We start from the raw sequence: 21,007 nt of genomic DNA, 5'->3' as shown, positions 1-21,007 counted from the left end.
CTTCCCCCCTCCCTCCTCCCACCAGTTTCTTGAAATCTTTTCTTTATTCTGTTTTTAAGCTCTCTAAAGAGTGAAATTGATTGAAAAGTTTCTTTCGAAGATCTGGCCTGAGTTGGCTGTTAGAGAGCAAAATTATAACTACTTCCTCTGAGGATCCAAGCAGCGATATAGTTGTGAAGAGGAAATGTTGACATTTTGATATTATCAATCACTGGACATACCTGCACTTGGTAGATGTGTCTATGTCATACAGATGTCTCCAGCCCCTACACCTGACATATATCTCTGCTCCTTGTTGCTCTTCTCACATTCCCAGGCAATTTCAGAGGTTTCTTCCTTTCTCTGATCCTATGTGTTGGTTAGGAAAATCCAGGATCTATCTGTACTGGCCACAGAGACAGAGAGATGCTGCCAAACAGTTCTGCAGTAGACTGTGGCTCAGGGCTTCCCACGAATGGAAATCCCACTAAAAGGCACAGCCCTCAACCACAGCCAGATTACAAGAGTTTATCCCCATTTTATGAGTCACACATTTATCCCTCGAGGTCTGACATATTGCAGAAAGCTTACCGTTGGGCATCATGCAAGCATATATCTGAAAACAAGCAATTAATCTGAAATTAAAAAAATATCTGGCCTTTTTCTCATGGATTTGGGGGCGTATTTTTCTTTGAAGAGGTTTGCCATCTGAATTGCAGGCACAGCAGTCAGGGATGAAGGTTTGTTCCTGAAAAAGCAATACATGCTCAATCAAGGAACAGAAAACATGGCTTGATACTTAAGGTGCTAGCTCACATCTATCAGTAAATTGGAAAGACAACTATTCCAGACGTTTGTGTTTCCTTTTTCTGAGGTTAGAGTCTTCATTGTGGCACATTTTAGCTCTTGCTAGGCTCTGCAACCTCTATTTAAACTGAACGGAAACCAGCCTGGTCTTACATTTGGTTGGTGACTCCAGTAGTCTAGATGTTACTTGGTATCTGTGACACATGGATGACTTACAGGGGAGCCTGAAGAAGCAGCTGACAAGGGAACTATTTTATCAAACCTACTCAGAGCAATGAATACTGTTGCTTTAAATCACACACATCCAACAGCCAAATTAATATTTTTATTCAAGAATATCTAGCAAATTCAGAGGTTGTAGTGTTTCTCCATTAAACAGCCATTCGATGAAACAAACATACTTATTAAAAATCGCAAATTATTCACAGCCAGCTCAGAATCAGAACAAAAATATCCTTTTCTCAAGACTTACTGTTGCAAATAATTCCCTTTCTTTTATTACTACTCTGATTTTAATACAGCTCATGGATTTAATTATCCAGTTCAAGATATATTTGCAAAGTTATAAAAAAATTGAAAGTACTATAAAATTAATAGTTATTACAACTAATCCATGATTAATACAGTAGCTGATAGTTTTTACATGTCCCAGAATAGCAGTTTAGAGAATATAATTTCTGAAATACAGTCAGAGATTGAGCCAGTTCTCTGACAAAGCCACCAACCTGTCAATTCTTTCTCCATGAAACACATACAACTGGGGTGGTCATGGTACAACCTTAAAATCATAGCACCCGTCAGCCTGTAAACTCAGTTATCCTTTTGCCTCAAAAATAGTGTCACCTAACCTGGGAAAGTCCTCCATTACAGTCTCTGAGGCCAAAGGGACTGATGTAGCACAGAAAATCCAAACTAAATTCTTTCCATATCATACTGCTGTGTGACAATCTCCATTTTAAACCATGTGTTAAGGAAGCCTGGACTTTGTACTGGTATTTGATGCTGTCATAGTAGAAGATGATGTGACAGGAGCATATATTGATGAAAAATTTGCTCCTTTTAAAATATAGATGCTGACTAAAAGGAGCAAAACAAGGGGTCCTACAAATAAACAACACGTGTTCTGGGTCACGAGATACTTTTAAGAGGACCAAAGATAGTATTTTAAGATTTTGTCTTCAAAAAAAATATATCTGCTGGAAGGACAAGAGAAGGCTATATACTAGAGAAACACATTAATTGGGATATAAATTAGAATTACTACATCTAACAGAGCAAACTGCTCCTCAGAAAAGGGAGGAATGTAATCTGCTTTATAATGAGGCTCTCATCAAAATGGACCCAACAAACGAAGGCAAACAAACATGGTCTGCAGATAGACCTACAAGATCACTCTCTAAATAACTCATCCACACACAAGGCAGCTCATGTGGGGTTTTTTGTAACATTTTAGCTTGGCTTGGCTCTGGGTTTCCTATTTTAAACAAAAGACTGATGCATTACAAACAGGCAAGAGTCTGGATAAATGAGATCTGATGTTTATTCATGACAATTACAAAAAATGTTCAGATAGTAAACAATACTGAATTACTTTAGAAAGGCATAAAATCTGCTGATATAGGATATAATGCTAAATAATAATCACCAGAAAGCCATCTCATTACTATTGGTTTTGTGTTTGATATGGGTTTGGCCCAAGGCAAAGCCCAGGGCTTTATTTATTTAAAAGGGTACGAAAACAAGACAATATGCATGCTTCATATTAAATATTGTGATGGCATTACACCATGTGAAATGCAATGAGAAAGAAACATTGTGAAGCGCCGAGGAGAATTTAAAAATTTATATTTTGTTGTACTTTTTCTCAGACATAAGCAGAGTTTCTGAGGGATTATGGGAATACTAATAGCCACTATGGTGTGGTAATTTATTATAATCTTGCAGCAAGAAAGAGCACATCTACACATGTATATACACACACCCTCCACATATATAGCCATGTCTGATTTTCCTATTAAGTTATCTGTTATTTTTTTAATTGCAAACTCTGATGAGTTTAAGTCAACATATTTCCTTACTGCTTCTTCTGCTTGTCAGCTGTAGCTGGATTGATAAAATGCAAATGAACAAATCATTAACGAGTACTGGTTATGAATCTCTCAGGCAGTTCAGGACCCTATCAAATCCTGCACCTATTACTTTGTGTGATTGATGTACTATTGTAAGTGATTGTTCCTGATCTTATTAAATCTTATTGATTTTTTCCCAGTTTCTATTTTATGCAGGACCAGGCTTGGACTATTATGAATGTTGCTGAACACTGTTAATCAAGCTTACACAGCTATTTTGATGGCAAACAATTAGAACTCTGAAGCAATACCTTGCAATTAGCTTCAGGGATATGGACCTCAGCACCGTAATAATGAAAGAGACCTTCTCCTTCAAGCAAGGTAATGAGATTTACAATTATGACCCCAAATAACCTCTGAGAAATAACCAATCTGCAAACATAGATGTGTTTATCAATAATTTGTGCCCTTTTTATGAAAATGTATTTTAATTTTTTTTCATGTATGAATCATTGTTTCTACTGAAGCACAGTATATAAAGTCTTATAAAATGACAAATATAAAAACTGAAAATCTGTATATATAATTTGAATCCACTGGAGGGTTCTACAGAATTATATGCATCAATAACGTTCAAATGTTGTGAGGAAAATAACACTAAAACTTGTGAGAACATAGTGACATTATGCAAAAACTTGGGTAGTTATAATCACTTGAAAATGCTTATTTATGTGTATAGTTAATATATATAAATGTATATATAAAAATATTTGAATTCAGGTGCACTATACATGCAGTTGGTAAGTAAACAAAGAAATCCATAAACATACATCTTTATAAATCCACTATATGTATTTTTTGAGTGATAGAGGCAATAAAAAGAACCCACATCACCTCCTCTACAAACTAAAGCAATTAACATGGTTTTGGGAATTGTAATAGACTATTGAACATCACAGGTCAATTTTTGTTACATCCATGATCAGTTAATGTAAAATTAATACATAAATATAATACAATAAAAATTTTACCTTGGAAGTGAAATATTTCCAAAATTCTTAACTTCCAGTATTTATATTTTACAGTTGCAGCCTAAGCACACTTTTTGCTGATAATTTATTAAAGCTATAAACTCTTCCTATCACATTTCACTTGAAGATTAACTCAGGTTTGCTAGTTAGCATATTTGCTAATTTCTCCAGCACCTCTTTTGCTAAAAAGATTTTATTTAACATTTGTAAAATATATTTACATATAAAAAAGGAATGCCTTGAAAATTAGGAAAATGTTACAACATTACTTTCTTGGTGTCTATGAATCTATTACATTAAAAGCAAGGCATTTATACCCTGGTTTAACTGATGAGACGAAAATGTGTACCAGGCCCAAATGCAAGAAAGAAAAAATTTTAAATACAAAAAGTTTGCCATTCTTACTATTCTTTGACAATAATTACTTGCAAATGTCTCTGCTGTATATGCCATTTTTATTAGGATGGAAGTAGGGTGCTAAGCACACGTCTAATTCTGCTGTGCTCCTTTTCATTGCTCCTCTAATCCAAATCTTGAAAGCCCTCTCAAAGCCTGTTTCTAAAATAGCGTCTGAAACAGGATGGCTTCTACAAGCAGAGACTAAAACTGTGTCTGGCTGGAGATCTGTAGCTGTAAAGGTGATGGTAAGGATGATAATTTTTTAATCAATATGTTAATCCACATTCTGGGTAGCATTCTGAGTGAAGAAGGGGAGGGTGAAGAAAAAACAGAATTTCTTAGAACTGTCACTTTAAAATATGTCTGCTTCAATGACAAATTAGGAACAGAATTGTATTTTTAAGCACAAGGTTAACAAGATAAACTCTTCTTAACCCATGGAATACATATGTGAACTTAATCCAGAGAGGCAAAATTAGGATGTGTCTAGGATGTATACAATATACCATTTGCTCACCCTGAAAGTTTAGAAGGCTGGAGGAAATTTCTGTGTGTTCCCAAAGGAGTGTTGAAAGGGTTAAATGGGAGAGCTTAGCAAACATGATGATATTTTTAAAAGGTTCATAAGCTAATTCACCATGCGAATTTTTCCTGATTTCTCTACTTCGAGCACAACCAATAAATGTGAGTTATTTTAGTGCCAATTTCAATTTCTATCAAATTAATATACATTTATTGCTGGATGTAACTGTTAATGAAATGTACATAATATGTAAAATCTATAAAAATGTTGTAGTTATACATTACTTTCTGACTATTGTACAACCTTTGTAAACAAAATATAGTATATCAACTTTCTCGTGACAATAAGCAGATTTGTCATGTTGGGGACAGCTAAATGAATTATTTAATCAATAACAGACTACATCTCTGGTGATAAGACAAGCTCAGACAAATTAAAAAGTGAACCAGGTAAAGTATGTCACAAACAAGATACACAGGTAGTGTAACAGACCTTTAATATTAAGCAGAGAAACTTTAAAAAAACAAAAAACCCCATCCAACCAACCAAAAACTCACCAAAAACCCACCAAAAAACAAACCCAAAAGTTAAAAAAGCCCTATAACAAAACATAAAGCCACAGTCAGTTGTGGGTTTTTTTCCTGTTTTGTAATAAAATGAGAAGATAACCTCTAGAAATCAAAGAAATCAAAGAAATACTAAAGAAATGAAGTGGTAAGGTACTTCATGAATTGAAAAATGCAATAGTTTTGGAAGAGTTTTGTACAAAACAGATGGTGGCAAGACACCTGAGGTTGGAGTGTTTCTAGGTAGGTTTGGGCATTTCTAAGTGTAATACCTGTATTAAATCTAGCTAAATCTATCCACTAATTTATTATTAACAACTTACAAATTAAAAAGCAAAGGGGAAAAAAAGCAGCAGATTACTGAATGTATCCCTTCTGTTCAGTATGTTTGGCCTCTACAGCATTTGAGAGAGTGTGCTCACACCTTTTGTTTTCCTCCCATGCTCATGAAAGTCATAGTTTGTGTTGTGCTTATCTGGGCGGCCCAGGCACACAGCAAACATCCAGACTGCACTGCCAAAGACACATTTTGCAGGTTTGCAAGATATATCACAGGCAAGCTCCCTCTTGTAGGTCTCCAGCTTTTCTTAGACTACATCATACCCCTGTATGTTAGACATACCATTTACCCAGGTGTGGACAGCATCCCCATGAATTCCCAAACTGGGTCAGACCCTGTCCTGCTTCTGATCTTCATGAAGACTTACAAAAAAGAGTAAGGCAATCATACAGTGACAATTTGCCTGGTAATTTATGTGTGTAAAAAGAGAAATTAATAAATGTTCTTTTCCAAATTTTCTAGAATTATGGGCAATGAGGGGTTTTTTCCTTCCTTAAAATTTTAAACAGGACTTTAAGAACTTTAAAAGTCTATACAAATCCTTGTGGCTTCCCATATGTGAAGCCATTTCACAAGCTGCATTTATATTTTTTCTAAGGAAGAGTCTGACAGTTCTAAAATTGCATAAAGAGAGCTAAGCTGTCTGTTTTAAAACTGAATGGCATACAGAATAGTCAGAGAAGCTGTAAATTGTATATGTGCAATTTTAAAATATTTCCAGCTTTTTTCCCTCCAATGAATATGCATCTTATAACAAAGGATGAAGCTCCTACAGTTTACTGTTTTCCTTTATGTTTCTCATTCTACTGTTCTCAGATCTTTTGAATAGCTGAAATCCTTTTTAAGCAGGGAAGAAATTCTCACTTCTCTGTCTCTTCCTCTGCTTCTTTATACAGTATGCATAAATCTCACAAAAATAAGTCCAGAATAATATACATGTTTAGTGATATGAGCACTTAGTGTAGCTATAAAGACTAAGTGTTATTTTGATATGCAGGATTAAGTTTGAAACGCATAAGCAGTATAAAACATTGAAGGAAATAAGAATTTTGTGGTGGAGGACACAAATAGATAGAGATTTGCTTCTGTCCTGTATATGTCTATGTATTAATATAGGGTAATTATAGCTATAAGCCTCTGAATGCTAGTGGTAGTGATGTGTCTCACTGCTGCCGTTGGATTCATGACAGCAAATTCCAATTCATCAAAGCAAACGCCTCTGCATTGCACATCAGGCATGATAAGTCTCTAATAACAGTGTATCATCTCCAAGTTATATGTATTAAAGACATATGCATTAAAGTGCAATATCACATTTTAAAAGTTGTGTTCATGTGAGAATTCAGTGTTTCTAAAGAACTCTTTTTGTCTTCTTGGACTTCTGTACATTTGCTCTTCTATTCTTTTGTAATCCTTTTAGGATATTCATGTGACTCAGGTATTTATTTGTGTGGTGCTGTTACCACTTACACAAATACTGATCTCACATCTGATGTAACTCCCCCACCATGACACTTATTCATATAACTTATGTCAAAACTGCCTGCACTCACCTCTTAAGCCCTTCTGAAATGAAGTCCATAGTAGGGGCAACTGTAATGAAAAGAAGTGACTTGAAATAAAATCATCCATCCATGAAAGCTCAATTCACAACTTTAGGATGGTCAGACACAGATCTTCTTCAGCTTAATTTGTAGCAAGTAGCAATTTGAGCTTCATTTTATATGTTGTACGTGACATACAACAAGCTATAAGGAGGAAAAAAATCTAGGGATTGCTGAAAAAAAATCAAACCTCAAACAAACCCCAAGATTCTTTGCTTGAAGCTCATGTAAAGAAAGCAGTTTCATGTTATGATGAACATTCCCCATGGTGCACTTTCTCCATTAGCATTTATATTTTCATGCCATTTTATTTTGGACAGTGCTAAACAGATCTGATACACTCAGAAAATTATAGTCACATGCCATCAGGAAAAGATATTAACAAACAGCATTAGCATGTAGCTGGAGGTGAATGCATCAGAGACAGGCAGACACCAATAAAATGTTTAATTTTTATGCACTAACATTGAATATATAAATCTAAACTGGTTAGTTAGTTTGCAGACATAAATTCACCTCTCTGCTGGGAAAACCTCTCTCTGGTTACTGGTATTCCTGTTAGTTTCTCTGGAGCAAATTCCTTTTTTTCCTAGTACACAGCAGCAACCTTTAGAGAGATATTTGTATACGCAAAAGAAAGCTATATAATGTTCTGTTAAGAGCTTTAAGTATGAAGCAAACTGTACCATATGGTAAAGGTTTTATTTGTTTAAATGAGAAAGTAAAAAAACCAAAACACCAAACAAACTCTTTTTTTGTCTTCAAGTTCTAGTCCTTTTTCTGTAAGAATGCCTCTTGTTCTCCTTCACTACCCCTCACTCTTCCACAGCTTTTCACTCATCTGTATTTATGATCTCCAAGCTATCATCCTCTATGGTTGTGATGCTCACAGTTTTGTCCTACCCTTCCTAACCTCCCTCTCCCCTGGTGTCACTATGGTCCCTAATTTCAGCTACATCCTTCACTTCTTTGCCCCTCTTTGATATAATTCTGTCTGCTTCTCTGCACCTTAGACTAACCCAAGCATTCATCATTTGTCTTTCTGTCTCTGTCTACCAAAGGGAACTTAGGGAATGCTCCAGTCTTCCCTCTCTGTCTTTGTATCATTTTTAGCCATATATTTCTTAAAGGATAACATATAGGACTTTTGCTCCTAATTCCTGCATCTTTCACAATCTTTAATTTTCCATCAAACTTTATTTCTATTGATTTAGCTATATTTGATGTTATAGGTTTTCAATTTCTTTAATTCTCGAGGCTGTATTTTTGTTCTATCCTTAACCCTACACACTCTGCATCTCTTGAATTCTAAATCTCCCAACCCAATATTTTTTCTATTTCTTACCAGCTTTCAGTTGTTTTCATTGTTAGATTCTCTACCACATATTTTTCTCTCTAGTCTTTTCATATTCCAAATTTTAATCAAAAGTTTCCTCCACTACTGGCTATTGAGGATGGAAAACATAGAAAACTTTTTCTGAAAAGACTTGTTTATGTAATGCATTAAATCCTCCACCTACCACTCCACTTATTTTTGTGTTCTTCAGCACAGATGGTTCAAAAGCGTCCTCATGTTTTTTCTCACATCATTTGCAATCTTCCATTAGCCGTCTTTACTTACGCAAAGTGCTTGCTGATGAACAACTATCTTATTCCTCTAAAAATCTTTATATATATCAATGGAAAATATTACTCTGTGTAAGTACTCCTTGTGCCCAGTGCTGCTCATAAACTCAGGAAGAACACAAATGCAGCATCTCAGTTTTCTGCAGGTCAGATCAGGTCTATGATATTTCCTCATAGCCACGTTATCATTCACCCACTGTCCCCTGGAATAAGTTTACAACTAAAGAGAGAAACATTTCACTATTTGATTGCCTTTTCAGTTTTTAAAACAGAAGTTTCAAGCAGCTCTCTCCACCTCTCCTCAGCAGTCCCTGCAATACTTCGTCTCTTTCAAAAAGGAACTTAGTACATAGTACTTCAGGGCTCCACCACCGAAGAGAAACTTCTTGGACAAAATCTTTACTCTTCTCTGAAAAAACAAGCTCCTTCACAATCCAAACAGATGTTTCAAACCTTCTTGCTCATAGTGCCTTTAGTGCTCACTGTGAACTGTTTCACAGCTAGAGTAACTTCTTGCCCTTGATTCACAGCTGCCCATATTTCACCTGCACGAGCATTTTTCTTCACTCTCATTAAATAACATTTAGCTTGTTGGGTTTTTTGTTACTGTAAGTTCTAAAGTTATAAAAGAGATATGCAATTTCTTTTTTTTCTATTTTTGCTTCGGCTTAGTAGATTCCTGTCAACTTCCCCAACAGTGCAATCTATCTAAAGAAACACCATTTCTTCCAGAAGCCCTCTCACCAGCAGTAATCCCTTAGGAGTTGGTTTTCTTCCTCCCTCAACAGCAAAAGAGGTTACTCATAAGTGTTAGGCACTTTAAAACCTTCTGTATTCCAGACTGACTTATAAAATAGAAAGTAACTATTTTCAAGTGAAAAGTAGAAATTGCTGGCTTATGTTACTGGAGAATAAAAATGTTATGACCTGAATTTTCCTGTTTTCCTGTTGCTTTTTAAACTTCTGGAAAAAAATCCCAATAATTGGAATAGTTTCTAGTTTACAGTGCTTTGTACCTGACAGCTCAGAAGAGTAGAAGCCTGGAATCATATGTGCCCACCAATATTATGTAGAAGTTCCCAAAGGGCAGAGAAAAGGAACATTGTTATCACTCTAGAAAGAAAAATGAAGGTTTACAGTCTACCTCCTGCCTGTCGTCAGGTACATTTTCATCTACTTTGTTTCTAATTGCACTCTCTAGGCTCCTTTCTGCATTGCTGAATTGTCTTTCACAACGTCTGCTGTTCATATTATCTTCCTACTTTATATTTCAGCATCTGTAGCTTTTCCCTCTTTGTACCTTCTGCTCAGAGACCAAGAGTGTTGATGGCAATACTTTTCCCATTTTTTTGAAGTGGGACATGTCTTGGTGGTCAGGTGCTATTCAATGGAAGCTTCCTGTAAATATTAAAAAGCAAAATGTTGCGATTTGTGCAAGCCTTACTGGGATGCTCAGGGGGAAATTTCATTTGGCAAGTGTAAAGCCAAGGAGCCGCAACATTGATTATTTTTTTTTCAGTTGTACATGTTGTAAAATTAGAGTTTGCATTTCTGACATTAGAACGTGGGCGATGCAAAGGTTCCTCTTTGGTACAATATAATCTGTTAAGGCAAGAGTCCTGTGGATGAGAATACAATGACACTGATTATTTGTTTACTTTGTTTTCTTATTTAAAGAGAAAAGTTTCCTCATCAGTATTATAAGGAAGGGAGGGAAAAACCTCCTCAAATACCTAAACTTATACTTACTTTTCTGGAACAGAGTATGTATTTCTTTAATAAATGTTATGATTACAGCAGAGCATTCAATTCCTATAAATTAAATACTGTAAGAAGCTAGAGGGCTTCTGTCCTGAGATTTTTTAATAAATATCCGCAGGTCTGAATTTTCTCATTTATTTTTAATTAAGGGAACATTACCAAAAGTGAAGTAAAACTCCAAAGAAATAAACATAGAATTTTACATTATTTACTCTTATAAATAAAAAATAAAAGTAAATTAGGGGTGACATTCCTGAATACATCTCTGAACTCTGAAATAAACTATTTATCTTTGTATCCAGCCTAACAAGGACATATATATTTCATTCTAGAGTGTACATTTGAAGAGGTTGTTCAGTTCAGAAATGAATGAATGAAAGAAACTTTACCTCAGGCATTCACTAGACCTGCATGTATTTCCAGGGATCTGGGGAGAGCATTATGACACTTAGACAAGAAAGACCCCTTTCTATAATATTCTCCAGTGTCCATTCTCACATCTTAATACAGAAAGGGATTGTTGCATGCATATTATTAACAGTCTTCTACTATAGCTGTAGTATGGTGATGGTTAGTGTCATAAGTTCAGGAACCATGCACAGAGAGAGACACAAAACAAAGAAATTGAACAAGGAAGACAGCTGGCACTGTCAAGGGAAAGAACGCCACAGCTTGGTGGTACTTTGAGCAACAGGTGATTTAAAAGGACCACAGTGCTCATCACATCATAACAAACAAATACAGGGAACTACTTTAATGGCTAAAATGGATTCCTCCTCAGGCCTTGGAAGAAAATCTACCTAACTCCTAATCTTTAAAAACAATTTTTGCTGCAAATGTTTCAAACTAGCTTTTCATTACATTTTTCTGAAGGAACTACCACAGGAGACTTCAGAAAAAGTTAAATTTTTTCTACATATTTAATGGAAAAATATATAAGCAGAAGCTGATTCAAAAATCAGTTGTGGTAGTTCATGGATTTGAAATTATTAATGAGCTTTCCTGTCATGTGCCCTTATTTAGGGGATATATAAACACAGGGTAAAAGAGAAAAACTTTCCTGTACTTTCTCCGTTTTCCCATCTCTCATATATGAAAACCTAATTCATTTATGATGTCATCTCATTTATGTGTGGGTTTTCAAAACTGAGGGGACCTGGAAAGATCTGCAATAGAACAAGCCTTCTTTGGCAGCAAATTAGAGGGAGAAAGAAGGTAATTGAAGACCTTCTAAGCCACGAAAAAGATTTAGCAAATGTAAGTCTTAAGTTTAGGGAATATATGGAAGATATCTTGTGAAAGATACAGACAAGTTAGAAAGCAGAGAGTCATAATATAGTTTCACTATAATTACACTGTCTATTAGGACAGAGAACTGTCCATGCCGTCTCAAACCTCCCATGCCAAACTCATTATTTTACTGTGCCCTGTGTCATCCCAGAGGACTCTTAGTTCTCTGCTGCTGTTTGGGCTGCACTGAAAGCCATAAAGCATAAGCCAAATCCAAAACCCATTAAAGACTTTCCGTCTTTGCATAAAAATTTTTCTTTTGGTTTATATTGTACCTCTACATTTTTTGCACAAGAGTTCAGTGGAGCCTGGCCTATTGTCAAGTTTCAAAGTACAATGACTCCACAGAAGGAAGAGGAGTGCATTTTTCCTCACATTCTTGAAAGGTGTTAGTATCGACATCAAGGTCACATCTTTTGTAGGCATGTCTAATATGATTAGGGGCAGAACGAGTCCAGAAGAGTTTTGTCAAGAATAGAAACATTCTTGAATGACAAAATCTACATGTAATGGAACAGCTATTTTTCCCGTGATTCTGGAATGCTCTTTTCACAGGAAGTGTGGTTCCCTGTACTTCTGCTGCTATGATGAAAAAGCATTTCACAAAAAGCAAATATCCTATAATTTTCTAGTATCAAGAAATACAAATTCACAGCACAGAACACATTGCATTAACATCACCAGTATATAACATTGTTTTTCTTTGTCACAAACATTTGGTTTATATTCCCCAAATGCCATTTTAATACCTTGAAAATAGCCCTTAAGAATTTTCAGTGGATAATTGAGCCATGTGTGTATTTTAGGACAAATATTGGGAAAAGTCATGTTCAATACCAAAGTCTATACCATTTAAACAATGAAAGCATCAGGTAAGTAACAACATTTGGACAGCAAGTCAATATGACTATGAAAGGTCTCCAATAATGAGCAAACTCAAACCAATACACTGTTTGAGTATTTGGCCTTCCTATTGACAAAGGTTGCTTTCAATCACACTGTATCTATTACCATATCAATCATCACTCTAAATGAATACAACATGATCATTGACGAAGACATCACTTAGGCAAAAAAACGAAAGGTTCTATAAAAACAAATAATGAAAGTTTGGTTGATCACAGCATGAAAATTAGACCTAATCCTTAATCATTCCTATTTTGTAAAGCAAACAAATTGAAGCTAAAAATGTTAACTCTATTTCTTGTCCAGGAACTTAAAATATATGGAAATTGATATCACTTTCTTAATTATTAAACATAATGCAATCCAACACTTTGTTTGCTACACAAATTAAGATATGGAATTGAACTGATGAAAATGATTTACGTGCAGGATTAAAATATTGGCAGCTTTACAGAGTGAAATGTCACTATACTGCTGTACCTTCAAGTTTTACATTTCCTCCTTTGAATCCCTGTCAGCCTTCATGAACACTGGAGAGTTTAATCAATGCTTGCAGTAGCCATAACATAACACTGAATATTTTACCTGTGTAATAATCATAATGCTGTTTAGTACAAGTGAAAAGCAAAAATTACAAACATATACATTGCAATTGACAAGGCTGCATTTTAAATTACATTACAATTAATTCTCACACATTTCTATGATTCTTTTCTTTTTGTGAAAGCAATCTGTATTTTGCAACAGCTCAATGTACCCTAAGGCAATCAAATTGTATTTAGGATGACTCAGAGGTCATAAAATTCAAACACTTATGAGTTCATGTATTTGAATCACTTTTTAATTTATATGATACAAGACTCATGTGAAACAAGCATTTTATTTGCTTTATGTACTCCAAAGGGTGAAATTCAGATTGTAATTTGTGTTGCATTTTTTCAAGATATTTCAAGTCAATATCAAAAATAATATCAAAACTGTAAAAGGAAGAAAAGATTTTCATCTTGGTATTGTGACAGTCTGTTTTCCTTGTAAAACAACTTTGCATGAAGCTAAATTATATGCAAGAATGAGGAAATAAGGACAGGGACATAGCATGAAATTCAGGAAACTAAATAAAAAACTCGAGTAGATATAAAAGTTGTCAAATACATGGAACTTCTTTCCAGGTTTTCAAATCAAAGCCATTAGTACAGCTAATTTAAAAGCTTAATTTTTTTATTTAAAAAAAGAAAATATTAGGATATTTTACAATAATGAAACAAAGCAAAGAAGAAAGGCTAAGATATATTTTAAATACATTAGAAATAATTTGTCTTTTAAAAAGTTTAATTACTATTTTCTATTTGAATAAATAAAATTAGGTTTTCTGCCAACCTTCCCAAAGACGTTATTCTATAGAATAGTCCCAATACCCGTGAATTATAAACCACTGGAATAACATTTCAAGAAAGTAAATAAATAAACATTTTAAAATCAAAAAAGTTAATAAGTTCTTAATTTGTATTTAAACAGTATCTCCTTATGGATATTTTAATAAACTGGTGCAGTGGAAAAAATGCATTATTCCTCAGATATATATTTGAAAATATATAGAAAAAAACACTTACTGTCAACGGTGTTTTTTGTTGCATTATTTCTTTAGCACTGAACTCTACCTACTAAGTATCTCTTGAATTAATATTTTGCTTAGAAACTTGTTTTGCCTAGATGTACAAGCATATCAATGTTTAAGGATATAGAAAGTGCTCTGGTATGCCCAGTCAGTCCCCTTGTTGCTATAACACTCAGCAGGAAGGCTTGATTTTTCCAGCAGATGTATCTGGATCCATCAAATGTTTAATCCACCTGTGCAAGACAGTAAATTTTAGAGTATTTATTCATGGAATTAGTTTGCTTCACTGTCTCAAATTCTGTTTCTGACGATACACAGGGTGTCAGTTTAATAGTACAAAAATATGCAATACTTCAGAAAGGTTCATTAAGCTAACTTCTGTTATGAAGATAATTTTCATTTACTCTACTTCAGGCCATTAATGGTGTAATCGCTTTAGGCAAACATTTTAATCTGCAAAACCTTCAATTTTTTTCCCAACTTGATCTTCATTTTTCTCACAGCCAGCATTCAACAAGGCTGAGAGGGCAGTAGGATTGACTCTACCACGTGCTGCTCCTTGTCTCAAGGTCACAACGGGTGAACTAACATTTCCCTCCATCCTTCTCAACCACATATTGAAAAGTGTTTTAAGACTTCCAGCATTTTTGTTCAGTTTCTTTTACCCTTTGAGTTTCAACTAAATTAAACCAAATCTTGTTCAGAATCTTTAATCTGAACTTTTACTGTCATTTATATGACAAGTGCCCTCCCAGTGAAGTTCCTATAGATTGATCTGTTTAGGCACATGAGATCTATCTCAAATGGAACCATATTCCCAATACATTCAGATTAGAGGACTGGCTGGTCACCAATAATACAAAGTTTAACAAGTGCTAGATTTTGCCCCTGGGATGGGGCAGCCCTGGATGTATGGACAGGCTGGGGAATGAGATGCTGGAGAGCAGTGCCACGGAAAGGAACCTGCAGGTCCTGGTCGATGGCAAGTTGAACATGAGCCAGCAGTGTCCTGGCAGCCAGGAGGGCCAACAGTGTCCTGGGGTGCATCAGGCACAGCATCACCATCTGGGCAAGGGAGGGGATTATCCTGCTCTGCTCTGCACTAAGGCAGCCTCAGCTCAAGTCCTGTGTGCAATCTTGGGTACAACAATATAATGATATTAAACAGTGCCCAAAGGAGGGCTATGAAGACAATAAGGGGCTTTGAGGGGAAGCCATAGGAGGAGAAGCTAAAGTCTTTTGGTCTGTTCAGCCTGGGGAAGAGGAGACTGAGGAGAAGAGACCTCTTATCTGTCAACAACTTCCTCATGAGAGGAAGCAGAGGAGCACACACTAATCTCTACTCTCTGGTGACTGGTGATAGGACCTGAGGGAATGACATGACGCTGTGTCAAGAGAGGTTTAGGTTGGACATTAGAAAAAGGTTTTTCACACAGAGGGTGGTTGGGCACTGAAAAAGGCACCCCAGGGGACTGTTCAAGACACCAATCTGGGTGGAGTTCAAGAAGCATTTGGACACCACTTGCACACACATGGTGTGATTTTTTTCAGTTGTCCTGTGCAGGGCCAGGAGTTGGACTTGACGATCATTGTGGATCCCTTCCAACTCAGGATATTCTATGAATCTATGATTCCACATTCCCGTTTTTAATTCTGGCCCCATCCAACTTTGAGAAGACAAAACCTCACAACAAGAGTGAGGGCAAAAAAAATGGCTTACTTCCATTTTGAAGATGTACAGAAACAGAAACTGGACATGACAGATTTTTTTTTTTTAAATTTTTGCCCTCAATACTCTACATCATGTACCTGGAGTAACAGCATGTTTTTTTCCCGGTAATATATATTAGAAATAGAGCAAGGATTTCAGAACCTAGGACAAATGTGCAAAGAACTCCCTGTTGCCAGCCAAGCAGTTTAAAGCAACATTGCTCCTACAGCTCCACTTCTGTCCTTTCAATATTTTTAGTGCAATATCAGTTTATTTTTACCATTTCCATGACATTTACAGCACTGGCATATTCATCTAAAAGGAAAATTAAGGGCCATATATGAAGAGAGAGCTACAGAAGAAGGGCTGGTAGAGAAGTAATTACTGATACAGAAAGCCATTGATGGAGGATGAGCAGCTTGAGAAAGTTGTGGCAGTATTTCTGGGGTTTGGGATTAGTGTATTAGTGTAAAGGGAGTTCTGAAAAAGTCGGGATTACCAGAAGATGGTTGTTGGCTGAGTAAAAAGTACTGCATGGTACTGGCTGAAACTAAGTGCTGAATAGGTGATTGGGATATGGATAAGGAAGGTCACAGGCCATCTTAAATGCTGTTTCCAGCACTCACCCCATACTAGAGCATGTCCTAGGTCCCATTCTAATTCTGCCCATCCAGAACTTATCCTGTAGCTGGTTGGTATCTCCTCAAGACTTGATCTCATGCCTGTGACAGTGTTTTCCATCACATCAAAACTTCTGATCTGCACTCCCTACCCAAATGTGTTCATCATATTTTCTACTACCCTCTTGAATGAGAGGTAATCTCTCCCTTATCAGCCTTCTCTAAAACAAGGAGACATTTAAAAAATATATGACCATGGTATTTCAGAGCCTGCCCAAACTTCAATATGCTATTGACATTACAAACCAATCCAATTCCAAATATTTCTTTACTACAACTTGCCAGAAAAATAATTTTGTTAGCATGTCTATTAAAATAGCCCCTTCCATCAAAGGTTTATTGTAATCCTCTGATTGGTCCAGCTTTTTACTAGACTAATGCAGATTGTATCAACATCTTGCCAGACAAATATGACCTGCTTGTTTTAAATGGGCATTTCACTTTTGTCCCCACTTATACACAATGGGACATGTAATTTACTACAGCAGACATGGAGATTCTTTGATCTCTTTTTATAATCCCAAAACACTGCAGACTTAAAATGGTGAATGGACTTGGCCATGTGAATTCCATTAAAATCAATGAAACTCTCATGGCATGAAATCCCACACAACCACTGAAAATTAATTATTCATAATAATAACACATTTCTCTTTCCATCTGAGCATTGCAAACATCCTTTCCAAGATAATTAATTATGGTTCAAAAGATGCCCTGTACTAATGAGACAGGGAGTTTATACCTATTTTTATATTTTTATATATAGAGACAAAGCAGACAATTCTAGGTCTGTTTAAAGAAATTTAAAAGAAACTCCCTTTGCTGAGAATTTCACTGGTTTTGATGAACTCCTCCTAGAACCAGTGGGAACTAACTATAGTATAAAAATACTCCAGAGTCTTACAGACATTTTTCTCCAAAGCACAGGACTTAAGGGTTTAAAAAGTGGATCTCTGTATAAAATTTATTTAGGGCTAGAGCTCTTTTAAGATTTTCTTTTACGCAGCACACAAACTCAAAGAGACCTAAGGAGAATCAAAGTGAGTTTGTGGTCAAATCTGAAACAAAATCCACTAATCTACTCAAATCCACACTCTCAGCATTAAAAGGTAGTCCTTCCTATTGTAAACACCATTATCAGGCCAGACAGGTTGGTTCAGACCAAGACTTCACGCCTGCCTTTTGTTATTCTCCATCTTTGACTGTCAGCTAAAATACAGAACTGTCTTTGGGTTGATTTTATGGAAGTAAAATATTTTTGTATCAAATATTGGCTGAATGAAACACTAAGCTATAAGCTGTGTACTCACAGAAACAATACTGGTTTCATCCTTTGATTTGTGTATCTATCCTGTATATAAATACTGCTGGCTTTATAAAAGTGTAAATTTCTAGGTATCTGGTGCCTCAGTTCTACTCATCTGAAAATCCCTCTACAGACCCCAGAGAGAATTATGCACTGAATTAAGACTGGGATTTGAAAAAACCAAAGCAGGCCCATGATAAATGATTGAAAACATTAGAGAGAGTTGATCCTGAAACCCCAATTCCCCATGGTTTTAGCCCTTCTGGCTACATGCCTGAATTGGGTTTCCATGGCAAAATTTTGGTAGCAGAGGGAGCTAAAGGGGTGGCTTCTCTGTGAAGCTGCTGGAAGTTTCCCCATGTCTGATGCCAGCCATATTCAAGACAGACCTACTACTGCTCAAGACTGACCCATCAGCATCAGTGATAGCACTCCTGGGATGACACAGTCATTAAGTGAAGAAAAAAACTGTGCAACAGCAACTGCAGCTGGAGAAAAGAGTCTGAGAGAAGCATCTCTGCAGATCCCTGGGTCAGTGAAGGAGGGGGAGAAGGTGCTCCAAGTGCCAGAGCAGATTTTCCCCTGTAGCCCATCCTGTAGACCACAATGAGGCAGGATGTCCCCCTGCAACACATGGAGATCCACAGTTAAGCAGAGATCCATCCTCAGCCCCTGGAGGACCCAACACTGGAGCAGGTGGATGCCCAAAGGAGGCAGTGACCCGGTGGGAATCCCACGCTCTGTCGCCATGGAGAGAGGAGCCCATATTGACACAGGTTGGCTGGCAGGAATTATAACCCTGTGGGAGACCCATGCTGGAACAATGTGTTCCTGAAGGACTGTACCCCATGGAGAAAAGGAGCCCATGCTGGAAAAGGCGAAGAGTGTGAGGACTCCTCTTTTGAGACAGAAGGAGTGGCAGAAACATGTGATGAGCTAACCACAACTTGCATTCAACAACCCCATGGGTCACTGTGGGGAGGAGGTACAGAATCAGGAGTAAATTTAAGCCCATGTAGAAGGGAGGGGTAGTGGAAAGGAGTTTGTAAGATTTGGTTTTATTTCTCATTGCCCTATTCTGATTTGACTGGAATAAATTAAACTAATGTCCCCAAATTGGATGTGCTTTACCCATGATGGTAAGCAGTGAGTGATCTCTCCCTGTTCTTGTCTTGACCCATGGGTCTTTTCTTATATTTTCCCTCCCCTGTCTAATTGAGGACAGGAATGATACAATGGCCTTGGTGGGCACCTAGTGTCCAGCCAGGGTCAACTCACAACAATGTCTGACACAAAGCCTTCTATTAGGCATCAGGGTCCACATCTTCTCTTTAGGAATGGATGACTGGCTATTTTCTTTTTAAACATAGATGCAGGGGAATGTGAAGGTGACAACAATACATGGTTTCTGACAGCTGTTTAATGGAAAACACATAAACAGTGCTAGGAAGTATGAGGTCTCCCAAAGAACAGTGTCCTATTAGCCACTGGAGCAACAGCACTGCCTCTGGAGCTTGCCCTTCTAGGGCCCAAGAGTTCCACATTCATTTTCTTCTTTTATTCACAAGTGATTTCTCTTCAAATGAATGACAGAAAAAGAGTTCTATTCAAGGTTGTTTTGTTATTATGGTGTCACTTTAAGAAGGTAAAAAATCATGGTTTAGGTCTTCTCAAGCTGAAGAGGACCTAGAACCTGTGTCACTCACTCCCATAAGTGAAACCTGATTATTGGTTACTTTAAAAGTGCCGTCTTGCACTCCATCAAATGCTTTTGAATGACAACAGCTGTGATTCTTTTGTTTCATGTTGAAGTCTGGGTAAAACATTAGACCATGCCTAATAAACCAGAATCATAAGGGAACATAGTCCTCCAAACACCTCATCTGTAATTTCCAAACAGACTTAGGTATCTAGAAGGTTGCAGTTTTCCGAAGGTATGCAATAATCATTTTCTGCATGACCAGGATAATTTTATTAGCTAAAAAAAGAAGTCTCCAGGTGGTTTATGAGAGTTTCTGAAACTTACCTCTCACATGTCTGTGCCTTATATGCCTTCTGCCTTTTAGAGAAACAAGATAGCATTCAGGGAATCAGGTTTCCCTTGTGAGACAGAGCCTTTCCTTTAGTGCCTGCACAAGCTGATCACTGCGGATTTGTCAGAAACAGAAATAATACCTTGACTCTCTGGAGACCACACCTCCTAGCTGCTACAAAATTCAGATGTATTTCCTTGCTGATGGAGTGTACTCATGTACATTTCCTTGCTTTCATTGTATGAACACCAATATTTCACTTTAATGTTAATCTTTGTTGCTAAGACCTGTCAAAACTATCAGTGAATTTCTAGACGACTAAAATCTAGAACTCATATCAAGGAAATCCCAAACTTTTTCACATCTAGAGCTTAATCCTTCTTCAGCCACCAACACAAATCTTGGAGAAGCCTCTTGAAATGAAAACCTCTTTTTCTCCTTCTGATCTCTATATAATCTTCCTTTATTTTATGTCAATTACAAATCGACAGATCAGCTTCCTCAGAGATGGTTAGGCAACATTTTCATGCTGTTTCTTCACTTTCAAAAGACCTTAAACTAGGAGTAGCCCTCATTCCAAATGCTTTCTAAGGAAAAGGGAGTCAGATTTGCAGGGTGGACTGTGCATTAGTTCAGATGTAACGAAACTGTTGAAGAAAGACGTAATTTCTTTTTACAAATATCAGAATAACTTTGCCCATCCTTTAGAAATAAGGTAAATAATTCAAAATACATGTACTGTAGTAGTTTATACAGGTTAT

This window comes from Lichenostomus cassidix, chromosome 2 (genome assembly GCF_008360975.1).
Source record: "Lichenostomus cassidix isolate B80296 chromosome 2, HeHo_3.0, whole genome shotgun sequence".
Lineage (NCBI taxonomy): Eukaryota > Metazoa > Chordata > Aves > Passeriformes > Meliphagidae > Lichenostomus > Lichenostomus cassidix.
The sequence above is the reverse complement of the archived record's forward strand: the minus strand, read 5'-3'. Positions refer to the sequence as shown.